This window comes from Fukomys damarensis, unplaced genomic scaffold (assembly GCF_012274545.1).
Source record: "Fukomys damarensis isolate Sample0158 unplaced genomic scaffold, DMR_v1.0_HiC HiC_scaffold_24, whole genome shotgun sequence".
Lineage (NCBI taxonomy): Eukaryota > Metazoa > Chordata > Mammalia > Rodentia > Bathyergidae > Fukomys > Fukomys damarensis.
Genome location: NW_022900936.1, coordinates 60,622,634 through 60,635,340, shown reverse-complemented (window position 1 = coordinate 60,635,340; position 12,707 = coordinate 60,622,634). Strand labels below are relative to the sequence as shown.

Genomic DNA, 12,707 nt, shown 5'->3' with positions numbered 1-12,707 from the left:
AGTGGCAGAACTGGTCGGATCAGTATGTTTGAAGTGAGGGGGACTAAGGGGAATATGTTTTTACTGCAATACATCTTTTAAATTTAAAACATCCATTGTATATTTTAGTTACACACTATGTGTGTATACAGTCGATGTATTTAGAGTCCATATCACACTGTTTTGTGTAAAATGTAGAAGTTCACCAAAAGAAAGAATCTCATCCCTCTCCCTCTAGTCTTGTATTGCAGAGTTGTCATGTCTCATGTTCACCCACACACACTGGAAGCACCACCACACTGTGTTACAGTGTTTGTTTTAAGCAACTATGTACATTTTGAAGAACATAAAAGAACACTTCTGTGTAATATCAATTCACCTTTCTAATGATCTTTGTTTGTTCCTGAAATTCACAGTTGCTCTTATATTCTTTTCCTTCAGAGCAAAAAAATTTCATTTTGCTCTCCTATACAGCAAGTCTGCTTACATTTAATGTTGCCATTGATAGTTTACATAAAATAGGACATTTTCAGTGGGTAAAGAGGTTAAAGTTAGCAGTGTTTTTTTTTTCTTTTATATTTGGCCAGTATAGTAAAGACCTTGTCACTGTCTTCAGACCTCCACTCTTTTTCATATAAAATATGTACTTATTGGAAATATTATTCTTCTATACAAAATGTCAGATATCCCTAATTAGTTTTTTGAGAGTGTGCTGGCTGTTTAAACCCATGGCCTTAGCAATCAGCTAAATCCCCACCCCACCTTTTTGACTTTAGGATGGCACCTCCATAAGTCACTAAGTTGTATAGATTGAGCTCAAACTTGTGATCCTTCTGACTCAGCCATGTGTAAGCCACCACTCCAGATCCACTAGCTTTAAAATCATGTTTACTTTTGGTTTTCATCTGTTTGCTTGCACTGTGTATAGGCTTAGGTTTATTTATATCTTGTAAGAAGTTAACTGAGCTTATTGATTCTATAAAATGATGGATTTATAAAATTTAAAAGGATTGGACTGATATTAATTAAAATATATTCCATCCTCTAATCTCTTCTCTCTAAATGGGGTTTCAATAACTTTCTAGGACCCCTTACTAATACTATATCAATTTATGATATTTTAAACTTTCTCTGTTCTTCATAGTAAAGAATTTCTGTTGCTCAATCTTTAAGGTCATTAACTCCTTTCTCTTTTAACTGTTAGTTCCCTTAAAATCAGATTATATTTTTCTGGTTATTTGTATCCTAAGTACTGTTGAAAGTGATACTGTATAGATTCTGGGTATTGATTTTATCCTTGGAGGAAATTGAAAGTTTTGCTTTTATAGCTGTCAGCCTGGTGAGTGTAACGTCAGACTGAGCCACGATTGAGACCACCGAGGCAGGCAAAGTTTAAGAAACATGTGATGAGTTTATTGCTGTCTAGGTGCAGACAGGCCAAGGGCAAGAAGGCTGTTGGCACTGATAGGAGGTGTATGAGGTTGATATGGGGGACTTTAGGTAGGGGAAGGAGCACTGGTGGAGAGGGTGGAAAATTTTAGAGTCCCATGGGTGATGGGCCTGGGGCTGTCCAATAAACAGGGCAGTCTGATAAACAGGGCAGTGGTAGGAACAGCAGGGTGACTGCTGGCTCCCTGTTATCTCTATGTTCCTGTGGATTTGTTTAATGGCTCCACTAATTGGGTGGAAATCTAACTCAGGGGATCTTTCAGAAAGGTTGTACTATAAATTTGGTCTGACTTTTAATGATATGCTGTTCAGAGCTTACTTCTCTTAGGCTTGTTGTATTGTCTGGTTGTTATACATATGTGTGGATGATGACCTAGTTTGAGTCTTGTATGGGTTCTTTCACAGAACTTAAGAGCCCTTTTTACTTTAACAATTTTCTCTTTATTCTCCGCTGTCCTAGTTCCAGGTGTGATTATTCTGACTAGGAAATACCAGGTTCCATATTAGAACGTAGGTTACGCGTGGCCCTTCCTGAACAGGGCCTCTTCTGGAAGCTGAGCTATGAGAGGAAAAAATTTTAAAAATAGAGAACTCAGGCAGGATCCCTATTGAAGGTTTATTTTCTCTTCACATTCTGCCTGCTTCTCTTTAATTTTTGAGTCTGTAGAAATTTGGGTTTTGTTTTGTTAGAAGTCTTTAGTTGTGATGAGAGGAAGGGATAGGCTGTAGGGTATATTATACCACCATAGTGAAATCATGGCCAACATTGTTAAATCTGTTTTTGACTCACTTGCTTGTAATATTGGGTAAATTACCTCAACTCTTTGTGCCTGATTTTATCACTTGTAAAATGGGGATGAAAGAATCTCACCATTTATGAGGATTGAATGAAATACTATTTGTGGGTTCATGTTATGGTGTATATCTGCAATGTTCCCCCCGAAGTCTCATGCGTTTGAAAATGGATTGGGTCATGGAGGAAGGGGGCACACTCCTCAGTGGGTGGAGCCACTGACAGGTTCCTGGCTAACTCCGGTGTTGGGGGGAGGGGCTGGTAGGTGGAGACTGGTCAATAGAAGCATTGAATGAGAGGGTGTTTTTCTCCCCTTGGCTCTATGACAAGCATCTTTCTTTTGCTACCCTCCTCATCCCCCTACTCCCTTGGAACCAACCCATCATGGATTGTAACCATGAGCAAATCAGCCTCTCCTCATTTAAATTGCAGGTGGCGGGTATTTTGTTCCAGGGATGAGGAAAGTAATGAAGGCATTACTCTAAAAATTTTACACAACGTTTTTTTACTTCCATTTAATTTTTAGATTTATACATGACTATTTCTTTTAAAATAAATTTCCTGAGTCCTTCAGAGAATTAAACTGCTAAGATTTTTCCTAATCACCCCTCACTTTTCTAAATCAGGTATTGCCTGTACTTTACTTGTTCGATGAAACTGCTGTTTTCTTGGTGAATATACTTAATATTGATTTTTATACTTTTGTAATGAAAATCAGAAAGAAATATAAAAGAATTTGAAGGTATCTTTGAAACCAGAGAGCTTTGGACTTGGTCAGAATCACTAACTAATGACTAGATCTAGAGCTTAGTTTTTCCTGTTTTACCTCAGTTACTTTGCTGTTTTAAAATCTTAAGTGGGAAAAAAAATGCTGTATTTTAAGTGTTTAAAAATGTCAAGAGTACTTTATTAAACTTTGCTTAGGAGTTCCAGAAGTTAAATAACACCACAAATTTACAGTAAAGGGTATTTACCCAATGAGCATGTTCAGCAATTAGCCAAGTAATCCCTGAGAGTACACCTAAAATCTGACTCCATTATTTGTTTTGTAAGGTATCAGATTTAAAGCATCTGCTTCTTGAAATGCAATAAATCTTATTTTCTTTTTAAATTTTTATCAGTACATATTTATTATATATATCAATCACATTCATCCTAGGGAATTTGTACCTATACATAACATATTTTAATTCCTTTTTTCCCCCACAATTTCCCTCTTTTCCCTTCAACTCTTCTCCCCATTCCATTTACAAGAGCTTTGTTTTCATTTTTTTCCTTTCATTGTCTTAGTTTTTTCATTTTTTCTTTATTCATTTCTCCTACTCTACTCTCTTGTTCCCCTTCCCATTTGAAAATATTCTTCCTACTTCCCAAAATCTATCCTCCATTACGCTTCGTATTTGCCCTTTGGATTTCTCACACAGAGAAACCATGAAATTTTTAAATTTGTGCGTCCAAATTATTTGACTTAAGATTTTGTTCTTAAGTATCTGTTTTTCTACAAATTATTCGAATATACTTCTTTATGGAAGAGTAATACTCAACATATATATCACATTTTCTTTATCCATTCATCTGCTGATAGGCATATGGGCTATTTCCAAGATTTACTTAATGTAAATTGTGCCGCTATGAATCTGGGTATGCATATATGACTGTGGCATGATGATTTTAACTCTTTTGGGAAGATTAACTAGAAAGAGGAACAGCTGGGTCAACTGGAACCTCCAGGTTTAGGTTTTGAAGAATCTCCATACTGATTGTAACAATTTGCCCTCCCACCAACAAAGGAAAGAGTTCCTTTTTCCCCACAGCCTTGCCACTCTTGGTTATTGCTGCCTCTTCTTCTTCTTCTTCTTCTTTTTTTTTTCTTTTTTTTTTTTTTTTTTTTTTTTTTTTTTGTACCAGGGCTCGAACTCGGGATCTTATGTTTGAGATGCAGGCAGCAGAACAACTGAGCTATATCCACAACCTAATTGGTTCATTTCTTTTCTTGATGATAAGAATTCTTCTTTGCAGTGAGATGGTATGTCAGGGTTGTTTTACTTGCATTTATTGAATGACCACTGATGCTGCATTTTTAAAATATATTTATTTGCTGTTTGTGTTTTGTGTTTCTTCATATGACAAGTGTCTATTCATTTCAGATGACCATTTTTGGAACGAGTCTTTGAATTTGAGGGTCTGATTTTTTTTTTTTTTTAGTTATTTCTATGTTCTAGACATTTGTCCTTTGTCTTAGCTAGTAATTTTTTTTCCTGATTTAATGAGTTATAACTGGTATGTAATGACTTATCCTTGTCATATGATTTTCCTGTTGTTTGTTCCCTTTCTTTCTCCTTTGTTTAATTGCTTTCCTTACCTAGAGGATTCATTCTGTTGGGATTCCTTGAATTGTTTTTATTGTCTTTTTTTAGAATATTCTTCAGACTTTCTCAGTGCTGATTTGGTGGTCATTAGTTTCTTCAGGTATTCTTTAACATAGAAGTGTCTTGTTCTCCATTGATTTGGAAAGATACATCAATTGGGATGGGGGATCTTTTGCCTTTTTTTTTTTTTTTTTTTTTTTTTTTTTTTTTTTTTTTTTTTTGACACAGGGTCTCACTAAGTTATTAAGTTGTCAGATTGGGCTCAAACTTTTGATCCTCCTGCCTCAGCCTTCTTTTTCTTGACCTAGCCACTAGTGCGGTATTTATCATAAGTGGTGAGTGGTTCACCAGGTCAAACTGGAGCAGGCCTGTTCTCTCACTCTTTCCTCCTCACCAACTCCCATTGGCTTGAAATTACTCTTTGTAATGATGTAAAGGTTTGGGTTGAAAAATAAGCTGTTATTGTGATGGGGATTCATTTATAGATTGTTCTCCTTCTCTAACAGGTTTTAAACATTTTATTTTTGCATTGAATTTATGGAATCTTGATTATTATATCCCTTTGTGTCATTTTTTTCTGATCATGGCTAGTTCAAGTTCTGTATGCCTCACTTATATGTATGTCAAATTATTTTGCCATATTGGGAAGCTTTCTGCTAGTACTTCTGTGAACAGATTTTTTATATCCTTCGTGCTATCTTCTGATTTTTCATGATTTCAATTAACCTTATGTTATTCTTTGCATCATGTAACAGCTATTGGATTTATTTTTGTGGTCCCTTGCTATTTTGAGAAGTCTTTTATTTGATGATCTCTAACTGCACACCTGTATTCTAGATCTGTTATTCTATATGCACATTGGTTCATTCTGCTGTGTATACTTTCAATGTAATTTTGATTCACCTGGATATCTGAATCTGTTTTGTGGAATGTATTTCTTTCCTATGTTAACATTCATGGTTTCCATCACTTTCCTAAGCGCCTCTATTTTTTTGTCCATATCTACTGTATATTCACTAACCATGTCGTTCATTATGATCATTATCTCTTTTGTTATCTGTGTGATTTTTACTGATATTTTCCTAGCTACTCATTTATATGCTTTGTTATTTCCACTGCTACAATTTCACAAAGTCCAGTTGAGTGGCTTTTGATTTCTTTGACCTCAGTGCCCCCCAGATTTGCCTTTGATGAGCTAGAATTCAGGGGTTGAATCTTGCTTTCATGTCTTCTGATTTTTTATTTTTAAAAATTTGTTTTCTGTGTTGATGCTTCTAAATTGCTTATGGTAGGTAGTTTTGTTTTGTTTTGGTACCAGGGGTCAAACTCCAGTCCTTGCACTTATGAGGCAAAAGCCAGAACCACTGATCAAAATCCCTGGCCCTATGGTAGGTGGTTTTATCATTAATAATGAGACCTCTTTAGGAAATGACTGCTTTCAAACATGTCTTCTCAGCATAGCTAGCTTTTTAGCTTTTGACTCTATTCCAAGATCCTGCTTCTTCAATTTATTAGGGAAGAAATGTTACTGCCTATTTAGCCTAGCACCCAGTTCTTTGGTACTGGACTACGGTATTGTTTATGACCCCCCAGATAAATCTCAGTATTGGCATACCAAGCAGAATAACCGATCACAAATTCTGTCATATTGACTAAAGTAGAACAATTAATAATAACAATGCTATCAAGCACAGTCTAGAAATTGACAAACTGTGATAACTATTAATTTTTCACCTGTAATCATATCAACAAGATTGATATTATATGACAAAGTCTCATGTTATATAACAAATCAGAAAATTATATACAGCATATATCTCCTCAGTAGAGGAATTTTACTTTCAGGGTAGTAAAAGGGGATAAGAGGAAAAATAGAGAAATAAAAGAAAAGAAAGATTGGAAGCAAAGCTGAAGAACAAAAGATTATTCAAGATTCAGGATACTGAAGAAGAAGACAGGAGGGAAAAAAAGAATAATAATACTAATACTAATAATAATACTATTACTACTACTAATAATAAAGAAAACAAAAATACCCTAAAAACGATGTTCACATTCATAAAAATACAAAAACGATCAAGAAAAAAATACCCAGTGGACAAAAATATTCCCTGTGATTTCAAGCCTGTGGTTAACTTTGCTACCAGTTTTGTGGAAGTATTTAATTCAAGGTATTATCCTTCTGTCACTGGTAGAAAAGAGAAGCCATTACAGCCCTGATCTGTGCTAAATAATCCCAGCAACTCTGTGGTAGGATTACAGTGGAAGGACAATTCAGGTGTTTCAACTCCATAAAAGTGCTGGCTGATCCTGGCTTTCAGTTATGTGATTGGGGTCTAAGTTATTTAGCCTACAACATTTGGTTGTCTCTTTCTAGGATATCTACAGCTTCCTGACTGTGGACTTCTCCCACAATTTTCTCTCATCCAGTCACTGTGGGATTTCAAAAAGCAAGGCCTGAGATGAAGGCAAACTATGGCTGCTCTGAGACCTGAGTTCAGTTGCCCCTCGCTAAAATAGCATCAGACCAAACACCCTTTCAAGGGAAAAGACAGTTATTTGGCCTGGAGTCACTCATCTGCTTTTGTAGTGCACAGTGTCTACTGCTAAATTCTACTTTTTTGTTTCTCCGCAAAGACCTCTAGACTCACCTGCTCTTACTATGTCTCTTTACATTTGATCCTCCCCTCTCACATCATGAGCTGGAGCCAGGAGATAGCACAGTTATTTCTCCTCATTTCCTGCATTCAAGCCTGCATCTATGCTTTCTCTGTGGGCTCCAATTTCCCTTCAAATCTTTTTTGAGTTTCCAGCGATTCACATCCACCCCCCCAACATCCCCCCCCCAAGTCGTCATTTTCCAGGATCTGGATTCTGGATCTTGAAGAGGTTGATTTGTTGCTGCTTACTGCTTTGCCATCTTCCTGGAAGTCCAATTAAGTATTATTTTCATGAGAGGTCATGGCCTCTTCCTAGATAGTCTGAAATGCCTTGGTGAAGTAAAAAGTTCCTTCTCAATAAAATGCTATGCTGTGGTTTTGAATCCCTGTGATGATCAGTCTTGAACCATGACCAGGACTTTCTAAATAAAGATTGTAGATAGTTTAGGCTTAGTGTGTAACGTATAGTTTTTCTTAATCTTCTCTACCTTAGTGACTTGTCAGAGACTTGTTAAGATGGATGATATGTGGTGAGGCTTCAGAGTCTTTTGTGCAAATAGAGGAGGGGCAGGTTGTATCTGTATTAGCCAGATAGATTTTGAAAGAACATTATTAATTATAATCTGACAGTACTGTATCATTTTAAACACATACACAGCTGGTCCATTTGAACTGCAGGTATGGTGGCAAATATTTCTGCTTTTAAAAATTTGGGCTGACAGAAATAATATCTGATGGCACAAAATAATAGGTCATGTAGCATTTTTCTGTATATGCCACTCTGACACTCTTCTTTGTCCTTTGGCTTGGCATTCTTCCAGCTAGTTTGTAAGCTTTTTCAAGGTAGGAACTAAGTATTGTTTACACTGTGTACAACTTAAATACTGATGGAAAGTAAGCTCTCAGTTTTAAACATATCTTCACAAACAAAACCAAAAGGCTAAAAGTAACAGTACAATTAGCAGCACATTCCCAAGAATAAGTCCAGATGAACTGTGAATAATTTATTCTTCACACTTAAAATCTCTTGCCAGGTGGGGGTAGCCTATGTCTCTTAGATCAGGACTGGAAGGCTGAGGCAAATGGAAAAAAAGTTCAAACCCAGCCTGGGCAATTTAGCAGCTTAGTGAGACTATCTCTGAATAAAAAATAAAAACTGGGCATGTAACTCAGTGAAAAGGCCTTGGATTCAATTCTTAGCACTACAAGTGAATATGACTAAATAAATAAAATGTTCACATAATTTTGTACATCAACTAGTAGAACTATTAAGGAGAAAATAAAGACAACACATTTTTAGGACTCTCCTTGGAAAATATTGGGACAATTGTATACCTCTTTCACAGATTTTATTTAAGCTACTTTTCTTATTGGGACAAAACAACTAATAGCCACAAATAAGAAGTGCCATTCCAAGGTATGAATTTTATACTCTTTTCAAGAATTTCTCTGGTATTAAACATCAGTAGACCACTTTGGTACTTTTGAATCTTTCTCTCATTCTTTTTATCACCACATCTCTCCTTTTCTAGTGTTCCCTGCCATTCCCAAATAAACGACTTTTATCTTTGCTTTAAGGGTGCTTCTGGGAAAAGCTGAAGTAAAACAGACTTACTTGTAAATAAAAATAAGATAGAAAGCATGACAAGGATAAAATAAACTATATTGACAAGAAGCAAACTTTTCTGAGAAAATCTTCAGCATACTCACAAAATGAGCACTGCTTAGAATAGTATTCTTGATGACAATAATAAGGCAATGTTTCTGTCTCATGGTCATGAAGCCTTCTGACTCTGAGAACAGCTTTAGGGAGGGAAAATAATTACTATTTTGTCCAGCAGCTGAGCATTTGAAAGCAAAGCTGCCATCTCATTATTAGGATAGGATTCTTTATAAATTAGAAATAGGACTATGTTGTCATTGTTCACGTGACTACCATTTTTCAGGCCAATTGTGTTCCACTTTTGTCACGTTAGTTTTACTCATTAGAAAGCTGCTGTTCATTAGCTACTTTGTCACAGTTTTAGGTGACACACTGCTCACAATCTATGTCTCTCCACATATTTGGTGTCACATATTTTCCTTATAAATTTACCTCCTAGAATAAAATTTGTCATGCATGATGCCTGTGGAGATGAGCAGCTTTTCCTTTGTTTTCTCCTGAGGAAAGAAAATAAATAATAAAGGAAAGATGATTTGTGGACACATGAAATGCTTAAGCTAGGCAGTTCATTAATGGAGATGGGAAGTTTTGAACCTGAGGCTGATGGGTAATGTTAGTCCATTCATTTAGCTGTCCTTGGGCGCAACCAGCTGTCACGTCTCCTGAGCACCTTCCGTACAATTCTGGCAAGCAAAGGTGCACACTTTTTTTTCCCCCCTTTCTTGCTTCTTCTACCACTCCTTAGTTATACAATAAACTAGAAGAATGGAGTTCCAGGAAAGTGAGAGTTAACACAGAATTAAATGTACTGAGCGATTCAGGCCATGCTTAGACAACTGAAAATAAGCAGATTGTGCCATGTTGGTCTAGTTATTTTAGTTTCTTTGACAGCTTGTTCAGAGCACTGTAGTCTAGCTGTGATTAATTGTTTGGCTATCACTTGCTAATATGGCAGTGCAAAAAATTCAGCTAAGCTGCAATAGATTATGCAGGTCATATAGATAGAGCAATAACGGGCTTATAGACTCAAGATGAAAAAAAAATGCTGTATAATTAAGTGGGGACTAATCAGGGCAGGTCACCAATGTGGAAAATTCAGCTTTTCTCAACACCAACCACCCCCTCTTCTCTCTCCTCCCCAGAAATTGTCCTTTCGCACATATCTAAGTATGTGCTATCTTTGGTAGATATCAAAGCTGTCTGTTTATATATGGTAGACAATATAGCTAAGTGCTAACCGAGAAGCAGCCATTTCCTCTACCTAATTTTGTTAAGACAATATCATTCTGACTTTGAGAAAAGAGTAGATCGAAAGAATTATCAGTCTGTAAGAGTAGAGGTCATTATAGAGTTGAATATAGGAGGACTATGATTTATTAATAGTAAACACCAAAAGCACAGTTAGTGCTAAACTAAAAAGCCCCCTTCATGCCATTATTGAACCTTTGCAATACATTTTTTAGTTTTAAATTGCATTATAAATTAATTTTATTGGTACATTTTAGGTATGCAATATAATGACATTCATCACTGGAAATTTGTACCTTTACATAATATACCGTGGTTCTTATTTTTTTCCATTCTCCTACCCTTCCTTCAACTTATTCACAATAATTTTGAGGTAAGCACCATAATTTTACTTACTTTAAAAATGAAGGATTTAATGCAAAATAATTACTCACACAGTAAATGGTAGAAATGAACTTTTTAAAGTACACAGGGAAGCTGTGTATGATGGCACATGACTAATCCAGGCATTTGGGAAGCTGAGGTAGGAAGATTGTAAGGGCAATTTAGGGAGACCCTGTCTCAAATCAGAACAGAGAGCTTGGCATGGTGGCACATGCCTCTTATCCCAGCACTTGGGAGGCTGAGGCAGGAGTAATGTCAAGAATTCGAGGTAGCCTGGACTACCTAGCTAGACTGTCTCAAACAAGCAAACCCCCAAAACAACATTATGGAATAGAATATGAAAATAAAATAGACAGTGGGTTTCAAAAGTTTAGTATAAAATAACGTAAGCTATCTCATTAATACCTGTTTATATTGATTTAATTTCATGTACTCATTCAAATAAATTTTTAATTTCTCTTGTTTAGTTTTTTAACGTGGCTATTAAAAATGTATAGTTGTATATGAGACTTGCATTAAAAGAAGAATTGAGCTTTTTACTGTGATATACTTATTCTAGAACTAAAAGTCTCCAAAGAATGCCAAAACCGGTAGCCAGGAAATGTTGGCTGATGAATATCTCCTCAGAATGTGAGTGAGAACAATCTAGAACTCTGTAGTAGCTCATTGTGAAGCTACAAAGATGTGAGGTTCAGTAACTCCAGACCTTTCAGTTTTACCGAAGATGAAATTTTCCAGAATCCCAAAGAAGATGAATAATGGATCAGGAATGGCTTGAACCTGTGTCAAAGTCAGATATTTGATATTATTTATCAACTTAGTTAGAAATCCTATCTTCAGAAGAACTCCTCCATGGAGGTAAATTCTGTGTTCACCTCAATGCTGGAGAGTTTCTGAGTTGCAGACTAACTTCTAGTGGGGCAAGGACAGTGAGGAGCAGGACTACACACCCACACTATGTGTACTCAATGTGACACAATGAGCATCTTTTTAAAAATGCCTTATAGATTTTATTTTTTATTAGTTATATTGGTACATTTAATGTCTACAGTCTAATGACATTCATTGTTGGAAACTTGTACCTTCACATTGGTTCTTATTTTCCCCCATTCCCTTTCCCTCCTTTCAACCCCTCCCTCCCTATCTGCAAAGACTTTGTTTCCATTGTGTTTCATTTTCTCACATTAATTCCGTTACATTTCATGAAACTTTTCTTGCTTTTATTGAGTTTATTGGTACATTTTAGGTATACAGTACAATTACATTCATTATTGGGATCTTGTACCTTTACATGACAGGGCTGCTTCTCATTTTTTTCCCCTTGTCCCTGACCTCCCTTCACCCCCTCCTCCCCTCCCCATTTACAAACACTTTATTTCCATTTTTTCATTTTGTCTTATTTTTTCCTTTCCCTGATTACCTTTCCCCTACCCTTTCCATTTTCCCTACACCTTTAGCCCTTTTCTAAACTTTGAAGTCTCAACTTTCATTAATTCACCCCTGTTCATGAAAACAGAAGTTTTGTTTTACTATGCAATACCAGAAACTATAGAAGAGGTAGAAAAGAACATGATTAGTAAGTGAAAGATCGCTTAAAAATTAGTAGAAATGAGATAATTCTTATAAGTCATTAAATGGGAAAAAATAGAGGGTAGTTTTTGTATTATTATTTTATAGGTAATTTGTAGAAGAAGAAAAGTTTGAGAAATGTTACTTGTTCTTTTTCTCTCTTCAAATATATAACTGAAAATCCTACAATAAAAAATTCCCACTGATCCTGTTTTAATCCCATTTCCCAAACATTTAATCATAGAACCTATTTTCTTCAAACAGTGGCTACTAATTTCTATCGAGTGGACCATAAATCCTTATTTGGGGGAAGAAGCTTCTACGGATAAATCGCTTCATTTTAGAAATAAAGAAAAAGTAATTTACTGTAGATATAGATATACACAAATATAAACACAAATGTTTACAAGCCCTTACCACATACCAGTCACTACTCTAGGCCCTTGGTAGTGATAGATCCTGGCCCTCAAGATGGATGAGCCCTGCGGTAAGCTGGCTTCCTGAACCAGTACTCTGAGGAGAGCAACCTCATTGATAGTCGGGAGACCCAAGTCTGTGACTTTCAGAGTCTTTCCAAAAAAAAAAAAAAAAAA

General features: G+C 35.9%; 1 protein-coding gene and 1 long non-coding RNA gene across 2 annotated transcripts in view; both read left to right on the top strand.

The window, feature by feature from the left end:
- The window catches only part of Lsamp (limbic system associated membrane protein), a 1,351,571-nt gene that overhangs the window by 649,338 nt on the left and 689,526 nt on the right, over positions 1–12,707 (top strand). The window lies entirely within an intron of this gene.
- LOC104866210 overlaps positions 11,250–12,707 on the top strand; it is a 5,637-nt gene continuing 4,179 nt past the window's right edge. Inside the window, exon 1 of the long non-coding RNA XR_781380.1 lies at positions 11,250–11,403. This is a non-coding gene — a long non-coding RNA (uncharacterized LOC104866210). The remainder of the gene's footprint in view (positions 11,404–12,707) is intronic.